Source organism: Nomascus leucogenys, chromosome 12 (assembly GCF_006542625.1).
Source record: "Nomascus leucogenys isolate Asia chromosome 12, Asia_NLE_v1, whole genome shotgun sequence".
NCBI lineage: Eukaryota > Metazoa > Chordata > Mammalia > Primates > Hylobatidae > Nomascus > Nomascus leucogenys.
The window spans coordinates 63,518,605-63,533,633 of record NC_044392.1 but is presented as its reverse complement, the minus strand read 5'-3'; the positions used below and the strand labels follow the sequence as shown (position 1 = coordinate 63,533,633).

Below are 15,029 nucleotides of genomic sequence, written 5' to 3'. Positions count from 1 at the left end.
AAAGACAAGATAACAAATGTTGGTGAGGACATAGGAGAAGAAAGAACTCATACACTGTTGGTGGGAACATAAATTGGTACAACCATTATAGAAAACAGTATGGAGGTTCCTCAAAAAAATAAAAATAGAATACTTTATGATCCAGCAATTCCATTTCCGGGTAGACATCCAAAGGAAAGAAATCAAGACCTTAAAGAGATACCTGCATTCCCATGTTCATTTCAAGCATTATTCAAATAGTCAAGATATGGAAACAACCTGAATATCCATTAATGGATGAATGAATAAAGAAAATGTGATACACACACAAATACAGTGGAATATTACTCAGCTTTAAAAAAGAAGGAAATCATACCATTTGCACAATAAGGATGAACCTGGAGGACATTTTGCTAAGTGAAATAAGCCAGATGCAGAAAGACAAGTACTGTATGAGCTCCCTTATATGTGGAATTGAAAATCATCAAACTTTTAGAAACAGAAAGTAGAATGGTGGTTACCAGGGGCCAAGGGGAGGAGGAAATGGGGAGATGTTGGTCAACGGGTACAAAGTTTCAGTTATGCAGGATGAATAAGTTCCGGAGACCTAATGTACAACACTGTGAATATAGTTAACAATATTGTAATACTCAAACTTTGCTAAGAGAGTAGATCTTAAGTGTTTTTGCCACACACACACACACACACAGAAAATAGTAACGATATGAGGTGATGAATGTGTTAATTAGCTTGTAAATATTTCACAATGTATATGGATATCAAATCATCAAGTTATCCACCTTAAATATACACAATTTTAAATTATCAACTACACCTCAATAAGGCTGTGGAGTGTTGGAGAAAATAGAAAAAGAATAGCAAATTAAACCCAAAGTAAACAAAAGAAATAACACAATAAAGATCAGATCACAAATATATGAAATGGAAAACAGAAAAACAATAGGGAAAAATCAGTGAAACCAAAAGCTAGTTCTCTGAGATCAATACTAGCTAGAGTGATCAGGAATAAAAGATAAAATGATCAATGTCAGGAAAGAGATATGTCATCACTACAGATTGTACTGATATTAAAGAAAAATCAGGAAATATAATGAAAATTTTTATGCCAATAAATTCAACAACTTATATCAAATGAAAAAATCCTGTGAAAGACACAAAACACCAAAACTAAGCCAAGAAGAAATAGGTAATCTGACTAGTCCTGTAACTATTAAAGAAATTGACTTCTTAGTTTAAAACTTTCTACAAAGGAACTTCTCACCCAGATGGTTTCATTGGTGAATCCTGCAAACATTTTTTTTTTTTTTTTGATGGAGTCTTTCTCTGTCGCCCAAGCAGGAGTGCAGTGGCACAATCTCAGCTCACTGCAACCTCCACCTTCCGTGTTCAAGCAATTCTCCTGCCTCAGCCTCCTGAATAGCTGGGATTACAGGTGCCCGCCACCCCACCCGGCTAATTTTTGTATTTTTAGTAGTGAGCCACTCTGCCCAGCTGGCCCCTACATTTTAAAAAAATTTCTACAAAAATTCTTCCAGAATATTGAAGAAGTTGGAACACTTCCAAACTCATTAAATGAGTCCAAGCAACAATAATATGGCAAGAAAACTACAAATCAAAATCTATCATGCAAAAAATCTTAACAAAATTTTATCAAACTAAACCCAACAATATAAAAAGATAATATATAAATGACTAACTGGGGCTTATGTCAGGAATGCAAGGTTGGTTTAAAATTTGAAAATCAATTGATATATTTCACCATATTAACAATTCAGAAAAGAAAACTATATGATCATGTCAATAAATTCATCAAAAGCATTTGGCAAAATCCAACATTTATTTCAGATAAAAACTCAGCAAGCCAGAAATAGAAAGGAACTTCCACAATCTGATAATGGACATCAAGGAAAAACCTACAGCTTACATCAAATCTAACAATGAAAGACTAAGTGCTTTCCCCAAGATTAGAAGTAAAATAAGAATATTCACTTTCAGGCCAGGCACAGTGGCTCACGCCTGTAATCCCAGCACTTTGGGAGGCCGAGGCAGGTGGATCTCCTGAGGTCAGGAGTTCAGGACCAGCCTGGCCAACATGGTGAAACTCTGTCTCTACTAAAAATACAAAAATTAGCCAGGTGTGGTGGCAGGTGCCTGTAATCCCAGCTACTTGGGAGGCTGAGGCAGGAGAATTGCTTGAACCTGGGAGGCAGAGGTTGCAGCGAGCCGAGATCATGTCACTGCACCGCAGCCTGGGCAACAGGGCAAGACTCCCTCTCAAAAAAAAAAAAAAAAAAAGAATATTAATTTTCACTACTTTTATTATTGTGGAGGTACTAGCCAATGCAGTCAAACAAGGAAAAGAAATAAAAGGTATCCATATTGGAAAGGGAGAAGTAAAACTGTCTTCACTTGCAGACAACATATTTAAGTAGAAAATCTGGTGGATTCTATTTTTTAAAAAGCTACTAAACTAAAAAGTGAGTTTAGCAAGGTTATAGAACAGAATATCAATATATAAAAACTGGTTACAGTGAGCCGAGATCACACCACTGCACTCCAGCCTGGGTGACAAAGCAAGACTCCCTCTCAAAAAAAAAAAAAAAGTTTTATTTCTTTATATTAGCAATGGAAGTAGAAATTAATAAATAATACTATTTATAATAGCATCAAAAATACTAAATGTAAAGATATCTGACAGGAGATGTGCAAGACTTATACACAAAAACTATAAGTCATTGCTGAGACAAATTGAAGTTCTAAATAAACGGAGAGATATACTGTGTTTATAAATCAGAAGACAATATGTTTATGAATTCAGTTCTTTCCAAATAATTCATATATAGATTTAATGCAATCCCAGTGAAAATTCCAACAAGCTTTTTGTAGAAATTGACAAGTTAACTCTAAAATTTGTATGGAAATGCAAAGGACCTAACATAACCAAAACAACTTTGAATAATAAAAACAAATTAGAAAATGTCACTATCTAACTTCAAAGCTTTTTATAAAGTTATAGTCATCAGGCCGGGGGTCATGATGCCTCATGCCTGTAATCCCAGCACTTTGGGAGGCCAATGCTGGCAGATCACCTGAGGTCAGGAGTTCAAGACCAACCTGCCCAACATGTCAAAACCCCATGTCTACTAAAAATACAAAAATTAGCCGGGCGTGCTGGCAGGTGCCTGTAATCCCAGGTACTCAGGAGGCTGAGGCACGAGGATTGCTTGAACCCAGGAGGCAGAGGTTGCAGTGAGCCAAGATTGTGCCACTGCACTCCAGCCTGGGCGACAAAGTGAGACTCTTGTCTCAAAAAAAAAAAGTTATAGTCATGAAGACTGCGTTTTATTGGAATAGAAATAAAGAATTATAGCACCATATAAATCAAACAGAATGAAGAGTCCAGAAACAGTCTCTCAAATATGTGCTTAGTTTATTTTTTTGACAAAGGTGCAAAAGCAATTCAATGGAGAAAGCGTAATCTTTTCAATAAATGGTGCTGAAACAACTGGATATCTATATGCAAAAACTAAGCTTTGATCCATACATCACACCATATACAAAAATTAACTAAAGATATATTTTCTACCTAAATGTAAAACCTAAAAAAACTGTAAAACTTCTAGAAGAAAACATAACAGAAAATCTTTGTAACCTTGGGTTAGGTAAAGATTTCTCTTAATATACCAAAAGCAGCCAGGCCCAGTGGCATGTGCCTCTAATCCCAGCTACTTTTTCTGAATTCATTGACGTGATCATATGGGATTTTTTGACTTGTTAATATGGTGAAATATATTGATTGATTTTCAAATATTAAACCAATTATGCATTCCTGCCATAAACTCAGTTGGTCATTTATGTATTATCTTTTTATATATTGTTGGGTTTGATTTGATAAAAACCCCAGCCTACTGGAAGGCTGGGAGGATTGCTTGAGCCCAGGAGTTCAAGACCAGCCTGGGCAACATAATGAGTTTTTAACACACACACACACACACACACACACACACAGCCCCCAGGCTGGGCACTGTGGCTCATGACTGTAATCCTAGCACTTTGGGAGGCCAAGGCAGGTGGATCCCTTGAGCTCAGGAGTTTGAGACCTCATCTCCACAAAAAAAAAAATTTAATTAGTTGGACATGGTGGTAAGTGCCTGTAGTCCCAGTTATTCAGGAGTCTGATGTGGGAGGTTGGCTTGAGCTTCGGAGGCAGTGGTTGCAATGAGCCAAGGTCACACCACTGCACTCCATCCTGGGCAACAGAGCCAGATCCTGTCTCAAAAACAAAACAGAAAAAAAGAACATACCAAAAACACTACCCATAAAGAACCAATTGATAAATTGGACTTTATCAAAATTTAAAACTTCTGCTGTTCAAAAAACATTATTAAAAGAATGAAAAGACAAGCCATTAACTAGCAGAATATACTTTCAAATCACACATTTGATAAAAGACTTATATCCAGAGCATATAAAGAACTTTCTAAAGTTAACAAGAAAAAAAAAACCCAATAAAAATGGGGAAATATTTTACTAGAAACTTCAAAAAAGACATACAGTAGGCAAATGAAAAGATCATTAGTCATTAGGGAAATGCAAATTAAAACCACAATGAGATAGCAATACGTACGTACTAGAAAGCCTAAGATTAAATGAACTTTTTATATTATATGTTGACAAGAATGTAGAGCAGCTAGAACTGCAAATGGGAGTATAAATGATACAACAACTTTGGAACATATTTCGATAGTTTCTTTAGAAAACATACATTAACCTGCCACATGATTCAGTTATCCCATGCCTAGGTATTTACTCAAAAGAAATGAGAGTATATTCTATGCAAAGGCTGTAAAATAATGTTCATAACAGTTTTACATGTCATAGCCAAAAACTTGTAATTACCCAAATAGCCATCAACAAGTGAATAGATAAGTAAACTGTGATATATCCATACAATGGAATACTATTCAACAATAAAAAGAATGCAGCTACATGAATGAATCTCAATTATGCTAGTGAAAGAAGACATTTAAAATCCGTACACGCTATATGATTCTGTTTATTTAAAATTCTATAAATGCAAGATAAGATACAGTAAATAAAAGATTCGTGGTTGCCTGGGGATTGGGGGAGGGAGCAAAGAGAATAGAAATGTGATTACAAAGGTGTGATATAATAAGAAATATATACAGATGCTTCTCAATTTGTGATAGCAGGGTTACCTCCTAATAAACCTATCATAAATTTAAAATACCATGTCAAAAATATATTTAAGACACCTAATCTGCTGAACATCTCATTGCTTAGTGTAGCCTACCTTAAATGTGCTCAGAACACATTAGCCTACAGTTGGACAAAATCATCTAACACAATCCCTATTTTATAATAAAGTGTTGAATATCTCATGTAATTTATTGAATACTAAAGTGAAAAACAGTATAAGTATTGAAGTAGTTTGTGGAAATAAGTAATTCAAAATCTAAGCTGGGCTGGGTGTGGTGGCTCACGCCTGTAATCCCAGCACTTTGGGAGGCTGAGGTGGGTGGATTGCTTGAGGCCAGGAGTTCAAGACCAGCCTGGCCAACATGGTGAAACCCTGTCTTTACTAAAATTACAAAAATTAGCTGGGCATGGTGGCACATGCCTGTATTCCCAGCTATGTCAGGAGGCTGAGGCACAAGAATTGCTTGAACCCAGGAGACAGAGGTTGCAATGAGCCGAGATTGCACCACTGCACTCCAGCCTGGGTGACATAGAGAGACTCTGTCTCAAAAAAAAAAAAATCTAAGCTGTTGGTAGGCGATTCATATAAAAAATTTTTTAAAAACAAAATCTGGCCAGGTGCAGTAGTTCACGCCCATAATCCCACCACTTTGAGAGGCCGAGGTGGGCAAATCACTTGAGCTCAGAAGTTTGAGACCAGCCTGGCCAACATGGTGGAACTCCGTCTCTACCAAAAATAAAAAAATTAGCTGGGCAGGGTGGTGCACGCCTGTAATCCCAGCTACTTGGGAGGCTGAGGCTGGAGAATTATTTGAACTAGGGAGGTAGAGGTTGCAGTTAGCCGAGATTGCTCCACTGCATTCCAGGCTGGGTGACAGATCAAGACTCTGTCTCAAACAAACAACAACGACAAACACACACACACACACAAACTCTGAAATATTTTGAGCCTTAAGGGAACACGATTATGGCACCTGAGTCACATGACAGGCAGCCAAAACCTTTGTTTCCTTGATTAGATTGGCCTTCTTCCTTACCTGCCTTACCTGCCTTGTTTTGTAAATGTTGTAAATAATTAGAGTGTTTAGTGACATTGCACTATGGAAGGGAAGACTCCTTCCTTCTTTATTTACTTACTGTATTTTTTTTTTTTTTGAGACAGAGTCTCGCTCTGTCGCCCAGGCTGGAGTGCAGTGTCGCAATCTCGGCTCACTGCAAGCTCCACCTCCCGGGTTCACACCATTGTCCTGCCTCAGCCTCTCGAGTAACTGGGACTACAGGCGCTCGCCACCATGCCTGGCTAATTTTTTTGTATTTTTAATAAAGACAGGGTTTCACCGTGTTAACCAGGATGGTCTGGATCTCCTGACCTCGTGATCTGCCTGCCTCGGCCTCCCAAGGTGCTGGGATTACAAGCGTGAGCCACTGCGCCTGACCCTTTATTTACCATTTTTTTTAGAGATGGGATTTTCCTATGTCACCCAGGCTGATCTCCAACTTCTGGGCTCAAGCAATCCTCCCACCTCGGCCTCCCAAATGGGAATTCTCATTCACTGTTGTGAGAGTGTAAATTGCAGTGAAATTAAGCATCTGTGCATCCTAAAACCAAGCAATCCTAGATAAATTTGCACTCTTAAAGGTCAGGTATGAAGATGTTTGCGGAGGCATTTTTTGATAGCATGGGTTCAAGGTACTTAGATGTTCACTGAGAGAACAGGTAAGCAAATTGTGGTGGCTATCACTACAGAATACAGTGCAACACTTTGAAGGAATGAACTATGCATATCTATATAGTAACAAGGACAGATTTTTTTTTAACATGAGAGTGTAAAAAAAAGAAAAAGAAAAAAAAAGGCCAGGCACGGTGGCTCACACCTGTAATCCCAGCACTTTGGGAGGCCGAGGCGGGCAGTTTGCAAGAGGTCAGGAGTTCAAGACCAGCATGGCCAACATGGTGAAAGCCCATCTCTACCAAAAATACAAAAAAAAAAATCAGCCGGGCATGGTGGCACCTGTAATCCCAGCTACTCAGGAGGCTGAGGCAGGAGAATCACTTGAACCCAGGAGATGGAGGCTGCAGTGAGCCGAGATCACGCCATTGCACTCCAGCCTGGGTGACAGAGGGAGACTCTGTCTCAAAAACAAACAAACAAAAAACCCAAAGAGGTCTAAAGTCCATTGCATTATTCCCAACAATTCACTCCCTTCTACCTGTTGCCATAAAACTTGCAATGCCAATACTCCCAATGGATATATTTCCTCATCCCATTGTTGAGTTTAGTTATCATTTGTGGGAGCAGATGTGACACATGCCAATTCAAGCTGAAGTTTTAAGAAGCATCACAAATTCTGCCTATTTTTTTTTTTTTACCATTCCTTTTGCAAGAAAATATAGCATGTCCCTCACCAGTATGTTCCTTCAGCCCAGATCCTAAAGTGAGAAGATGGAGGAAGAGAACTTCAGTATCCACCCACAATTACTGGTTGTTAAGATTTTAAATTTAAGGATTTTTTTCTCACTGCTGCAAACCTAATACAAGCTTCATATCAGAATATCATTTATAAAAATTAAAAATTAGCAATACACATGCAAACAACATAAAAGAATACATATATATCCAAGTGCATATTTCAGTTACATTAGAGTGGATGCCTATTACCAGGGGAAGGAATAAGAGTGGGAAATGGGATACAGGAAATAAAGAAACAAACAAGAGGGACACCTCTCACAGGTTGATGATGATCACGTGTTAAGAACTAAGCAGTAGCATTAACTCAACTCTCTGCATGTGCTGTACAAAGACAACAAAAACCTCTAGAGTGACAAGTAACTGTTGGAGAAAGGTCCTGGGAGACTTGGAAGAGGAGGGAATTCACGATCCAGGTAGAGAAAATCGGCCTTGGGATCACCTCCTCGTTCTGAGAGAGAACCTGAGAGAAAGGCTTCTTAGGAATTCTGTTTTCAATGTAACCTGTACCAAAGGTGTTCTTCCAAGTGTAAGTGAGAAAGGGGCTCAAAGAGAGAGAGGTAAGAGAACAATAAATTGCTTTTCTCAAAGAACTCATACTCTTTTTTTTTTTTTTTATTTTTTTGAGACGGAGTCTCGCTCTGTCTCCCAGGCTGGAGTGCAGAGGCACGATCTCAGCTCACTGCAAGCTCTGCCTCCCGGGTTCAAGCCATTCTCCTGCCTCAGCCTCCCTAGTAGCTGGGACTACAGGTGCCCACCACCACACCCGGCTAATTTTTTGTATTTTTAGTAGAGACAGGGTTTCACTGTGTTAGCCAGGATGGTCTCGATCTCCTGACCTCGTGATCCGCCCGCCTCAGCCTCCCAAAGTGCTGGGATTACAGGCATGAGCCCCCGGGCCCGGCCAAAGAACTCATATTCTTAATGAAAAGACTAAAATGCCCATTTTTGTATTTCAAATCCTACTCATCTATCAAGGTCTAGGCCAAAATCTACCTCTTCCAGAAAGATCCCCCTGGATTCCCAATAGCTCTACCCTAAATAAATCTACAAATCACTCCTCTTCCTGCTGAAAATCCATAACATTTATTATGTTAAGTTGCGCCTGTGTTTTCTTTTCCGACCAGACTGAAGGATCCTTGAGGACGGCAGTACCTGGCATACCTACACATAGTCAGCGTTCAACAAGTGTTTACAAAGGTACATGATAATTAAAATGTCAGATAACCAATTATAAAAAATAAATTGGCCGGCACGGTGGCTTATGCCTGTAATCCCAGCACTTTGGGAGGCTGAGGCGGGTGGATCACAAGGTCAAGAGTTCAAGACCAGCCTGGCCAACATGGTGAAACTCCATCTATACCAAAAATACAAAAATTAGCTGGGCGTAGTGGTGGGCGCCTGTAATCCCAGCTACTGGGAGGCTGAGGCAGGAGAATCGCTTGAACCTAGGAGGCAGAGGTTGCACTGAGCTGAGATTGCACCACTGCACTCCAGCCTGGGCAACAGAGCGAGACTCCGTCTCAGTAAATAAATAAATAAGTCAACAGATCAGATAGCATTTCAGAAGAGGCTAAGAACATGTTGAACTGTTCAGGAAAGACTACATGGAATAGGGCCTTGAAAGAAGGGCAGGAATCAGCTAATTAGAAGACAGGAAGAGCATTTCAGTCCAAGGGAAAATGGTAAATAAACACGAAGAGTTAGAAGGATTGGAGGGAGGGCCAGGCGCGGTGGCTCATACCTGTAATCCCAGCACTTTGGGAGGCCAAGGCAGGCAGATCACTTGAGCTCAGGGATTCAAGACCAGACTATTCAACATAGACCACATCTCTACAGAAAATTTTTAAAATAAAAAAATTAGCTAGGTATGGAGGCCCACACCTGTGGTCCTAACTACTCAGGAGGCTAAGGTGGGAGGATCACTTGAGCCTGGAAATTTGAGGCTGCAGTGAGCCATGATTGTGCCACTGTACTCCTGCCTGGGTGACAGAGCAAGATCCTGTCTCAAAAAATTTTTTCCAATAAAATAATTTTATTTATGTTCATAAATGTATTAGGGAAAATTTAAGATATGAGTTTCATAATCATGGGAGTGAGAACAACTTTCTAAGTAAGATAGTAACCTGGAAGCCATAAACATATATGTATGACAAGTCACGTAAATAAAATTAAGAGACAAAGTAAAAGAACAGGAAAAGACATTTTCAAAATATATACAAAGGACTTATTTTCCACAATATGTAAAGAAACTATTATAAATCAATATAAAAAAGACACTCAAGATTTAGCAGTTTCCCATCTGGCATGTAAAAAGCTTGGAAGTCATCACTCCAGCCTAATGATGAGTAAAAACCTGAACAAACTGAAAAATCAACGCTCTTCTTACATCCACCAGAGTCGTGAGGCCACAGGGCAAACCACTGCTTCCTAAATTGCAGAGATAGGCAGGCAAATGCAGGGAATCACAGCTTACCAGAGCAGAAACCCATGAACAGGAACCAGTACCAGGGTACCAAAACCTGAGCTGTAATTGATGAATTGCTGGAGACTCAGTATGGACAATTCTGAGAACTAAAAACTCCAGGGGGAAGTCACTCATGGGAGGACCTCACATATTGTGAGTTTTACCTTCTAGAGCTCACCAGGTTCTCACAGTAAATATCAAAAAAAAAATCCCCTGTGCTTCTGGCTGGGTGAAGGAAAAGTAACCATTTCTAAATACACCTAAGCATTCTGTTCTTCTTAACAAGTCCTGTTCTCTCAAGAGAAACTATTTTGCCAGAACCTAAGCTTTTATTATTACTTTTTTTTCCAGAGTCTATCCAAAGTAGGGGAAGGAAAATATCCAGTTTCAGCCCCCTGTAGCCTTTACACTGGGGAAGGGAATATTAAATTCCATCCCACTCTAACCATCCTATCCTACCTAAGGGGTGGAAGGATTGAGAAGCTTTTGTGAGGTGCATAGTCCAGACGCACAGGCTCACTAAATGACAGAGACCTAAGCATAGAACTATAGAATGCTTCCTCGATTCTTAACACCTTAACACATTACTAAATGCCTATTTACAGCATTTCTTTTTGTCTAATACATCATGGCTGGCTATCCAGAAAAAACTACAAGGCACACCAAAATGCAAAGAAGACAGTTTGAAAAGTCAAAACAGGCACCAGAACCAGACTCAGATATGGCAGGGATATTGGAATTATCAGATTGGGAATTTTTTAAAAACTGTGATTAATATGCTAAGAGCTCTCTCTAATGGGTAAAGTAGACAGCATGCAAAAACAGGCAATGTTAACAAAGAGAAAGGAGAAACAAGAAATGCTAGAGATCCTCTCCATCAATAGCACTATGACAAAAGAATGCCTTTGATAAGTTCGTTAGTGGACTGGGTCCAGCTGAGGAAAGAGGCTCTGCACATAAGGCTACCTCAATAGAAACTTCCAAAACTGAAAAGCAGCCAGACATGATGGCTCACACCTGTATCCCAGCACTTTGGGAGGCTGGGAGGATTGCTTGAGCCCAGGAGTTCAAGACCAGCCTGGGCAACATAGTGACACCCTGCCTTTACAAAAAAATGTATTTTGAATCGGCCAGGCATGGTGGTGCATGCTTGTGGTCCCAGCTCCTCAAGAGGCTGAGATGAGAGGATCACTTGAGCCTGGGAGACTGAGGCTGCAATGAGCTGTGATCACACCCCTACACTCCAGTCTGGGCAATGGCACAAGACCCTATCTCAAAAATAAAACGAAACCAAAACTGAAAAGCAATGAGAAAAAAGACTAGAAAGAAGAAAAAGAATAACCAAGAACGGCGGGACAACTATAAAAGGTATAACATGTGTAATGAGAATACCATAAAGAGAAAAAATAGAGAAAGGAACAGAAATATTTGAAGCAATGACTGTGAATTTCCCCCAAATTAATGTTGGCCACCAAACCACAGGTCCAAGAAGTTCAGTGAACACCAAGCAGATTAAACGACAAAAACGAAACCAACAACAACAAAAACACTACACTAGGCATACCATATTTAAAACTGCAAAAAATCTAAGACAAAAAAAACGATATTGAAAGAAGCCAGCGATGACAAAAAAACCCTTGCTTATAGAGAAGCAAAGATAAAAATTATATCTACTGGCCAGGCGCGGTGGCTCATGCCTGTAATCCCAGCAGTTTGGGAGGCTGAGGGGGGTGGATTGCCTGAGGTCAGGAGTTCGAGACCAGCCTGACCAATATGGTGAAACCCCATCTCTACTAAAAATACAAAACTTAGACATGCATGGTGGCGTGCGCCTGTAGTCCCAGCTTGGGAGGCTGAGGCGGGAGAATCGTCTGAGCCTGAGAAGCGGAGGTTGCAGTGAACAGAGATCGTGCCACCGCACTCTAGCCTGGGTGACAGAGAGACACTCCATTTCAAAAAAAAAATTATGTCTACCTTCTCCTCAGGAACTATGCAAGCAAGAAGAGAGTGGAGTAAAATATATATATTTTAAGACAGGGTCTTGCTCTATCACCCAGGCTAGAGTACAGTGGCACAATCATGGCTCACTGCAACCATGACCTCCTGGGCTCCAGCATTCATCCTGCCTCAGCCTTCTGAGTAGCTAGAGCCACAGGCACACACCACCACACCTGGCTAATTATTTTTTCTTATTTTTGTAGAGACAAAGTCTCTGTTTTGTAGAGAAGGGCCCAGGCTGGAGTAAAATATTTAAAGTGTTGAGATATAAAAACCACTACCTTAGAAATCTGAACCATGTGAAATTATCCTTTAAAAATGAAGGTGAAGTAAAAGTGTCTCAGACAAACACAAAATAAGAGAATTTGTTGCCATTGGACTGGCCTTGCCAGAAATGTTCAAAGAAATTCTTTAGAGAGAAGCAAAATAATAGGTCAGAAACATGGATCTACTTAAAGGAAGAAAGAACATCAGAGAAGGAACAAGTGAAGGTAAAACAAAACCTTTTCATATTCTTAATTGTTCTAACAGATAACAGTTTGTTCAAAATAAAAATAGCAATAGTATATTTGATTATGTATGCTTATATATATTCACATGCTTATGTACAAGTGAAATAAATGACAGAAATAATACAAGGGATTAGAGGGAGGAACTAGTATTATTTTGTTATTACAAGGTACTCACCCTACTGATGAAGTGGTATAGTATTATTTGAAAGTGGATTTGGGTTAGTTTTAAATGTCTATTCTGACCACTAAGCAATGTAAAAAAATAAGTATAACTAATATGCTAAGAAAGGAGGGAAAATTGAATCATATGAAATGTTTATTTAAAACCACAAAAGGCAGATAAAAGAGCAGAAGACAAAAATAGGTACGAAGAATAAAAGCAACAACAGAAAACAGTAACAAATATGGTAGATATAAATCCAGCTATAGGCCAGGCGTGGTGGCTCACGTCTGTAATCCCAGCACTTTGGGAGGCTGAGGCGGGCAGATCACAAGGTCAGGAGATGGAGACCATCCTGGCTAACACAGTGAAACCCCGTCTCTACTAAAAATACACACACACAAAAAAACCGGGCGTGGTGGTGGGTGCCTGTAGTCCCAGCTACTAGGGAGGCTGAGGCAGGAGAATGGTGTGAACCCAGAAGGTGGAGCTTGCAGTGAGCCAAGAATGCGCCACTGCCCTCCAGCCTGGGCGACAGAGCAAGACTCCATCTCAAAAAAAAAAAAAATCCAACTATGTCAATAATCACTTTAAACCACAATGGTCTGAATACACCAATTTGATGACAGAGATTGTCAGAGTGATCACATAACAAGACCCAACAATATCTGTTGTCTATAAGAAATCAAATATAAACAAAAACACTATTTTCAGCTGTTTTGCTGCCATAATAAAATAGCACAGATTGGGCAGTTTATAAAGGACAGAAATTTATGTCTTACAGTTCTGCAGGCTGGGAAGTCCAAGATCGAGGTGCTGGCAGGTTCCTTGTCTGGTGAGGGCCAGGTGCCTTGAATGCTGAATCCTCTAGAATGGAGGACTGCTGGATCTTCACATGGCAGAAGGGCAAAAAGGATAAACTCCCTCTGTGAAGCCCTTATATAAGGGCATCTAATCCCATTCAGGAGGGCTCCACCCTCATAACTTAATTACTTCCCAAAGACCCCACCTTTCAATAGTGTCACATTAATAATGCCATTAAGTTTCAACATGAATTCCATGCGGGATGGAGGCGTGCTTGTTTTTGTTTCTTAGAGACAGGGTCCCCCCTCTGTCGTCCAGGTTAGAGTACAGGGATGTAATCATAGCTCACTCCAAGCCTCGACCTCCTGGGCTCAAGGAATCATCCTGCTTTAGCCTCCCGAGTAGCTAGGACTACAGGCATTTGCCAGCACTCCTGGCTAAGTTTCAACATGAATTTTAGAAGGTACACATTCAAATTTTAGAAGGGACGCATTCTGCCTCTGGCCCCCACAAAGTCATGCCCTTCCCATGTGCAAAACATTCATTCCATCCCAACAGCCCCCAAAGTTTTAACTCATTCCAGCATCAACTCAAAAGTCTAAGGTCCACAGTCTCATGTAAATCACATATGAGTGAGACTCAATACATGATTCATCCTGAGGCAAATTTCCCTCCAGCTGTGAGCCCACGAAACCAAACAACTTACATGCTTCCAAAATATAATAGTGGGACAGGTGTAGGACAGACATTTCTTTTTCTTTTATGTTTTTTTTTTTTTCGAGACGGAGTTTCACTCTTGTGGCCCAGACTGGAGTGCAATGGCGCGATCTCGGCTCACCGCAACCTCCTCCTCCCGGGTTCAAGTGATTCTCCTGCCTCAGCCTCCTGAGTAGCTGGGATTACAGGCATGTACCACTACGCCCAGCTACTTTTGTATTTTTAGTAGAGACAGGGTTTCTCCATGTTGGTCAGGCTGGTCTCGAACTCACGACCTCAGGTGATCTGCCCGCCTCGGCCTCCCAAAGTGCTGGATTATAGGTGTGAGCCACTGTGCCCAGCCCAGGACTGACACTTCTAGTCCAAACTGAAGCAATCAGAAAGAAGGAGTAACAGGTCCCAAGTAAGTCTAAAACCCAAGGCAAACAACATTAAATCCTACGACTGGAGAATAATCTTCTTTGACTCCATATCCTGCCTTCCAGACACACTTCCCACAGGAGTTGGGCCCCCAAGCCCCTGAGCAGCCCCACTCCCACAGTTTTGCTGGACCCAGCCTACACAGCAGCTCTTATGGGTTGGAATAGGGTACCTGTGGCTTTCCCAAGGCTGGTATTGCAAGTCCACGACTCCACGGGTCTGAGGTCTCAGGGGTGGTCCTGCCCCCACAACTCCACTAGGTA

General features: G+C 40.5%; 1 protein-coding gene across 2 annotated transcripts in view; it reads left to right on the top strand.

Annotated features, from left to right (window-relative positions):
- WNT2B (Wnt family member 2B) overlaps positions 1-15,029 on the top strand; it is a 62,424-nt gene that overhangs the window by 14,508 nt on the left and 32,887 nt on the right. The window contains exon 2 of one of the 2 annotated variants that reach the window (XM_012500512.2): positions 8,816-8,888. The exons of the other annotated variant lie outside the window; for it this stretch is intronic. The gene's annotated coding sequence lies outside the window, so the exon portion shown is untranslated. The remainder of the gene's footprint in view (positions 1-8,815; positions 8,889-15,029) is intronic. 2 annotated transcript variants of the gene reach the window in all.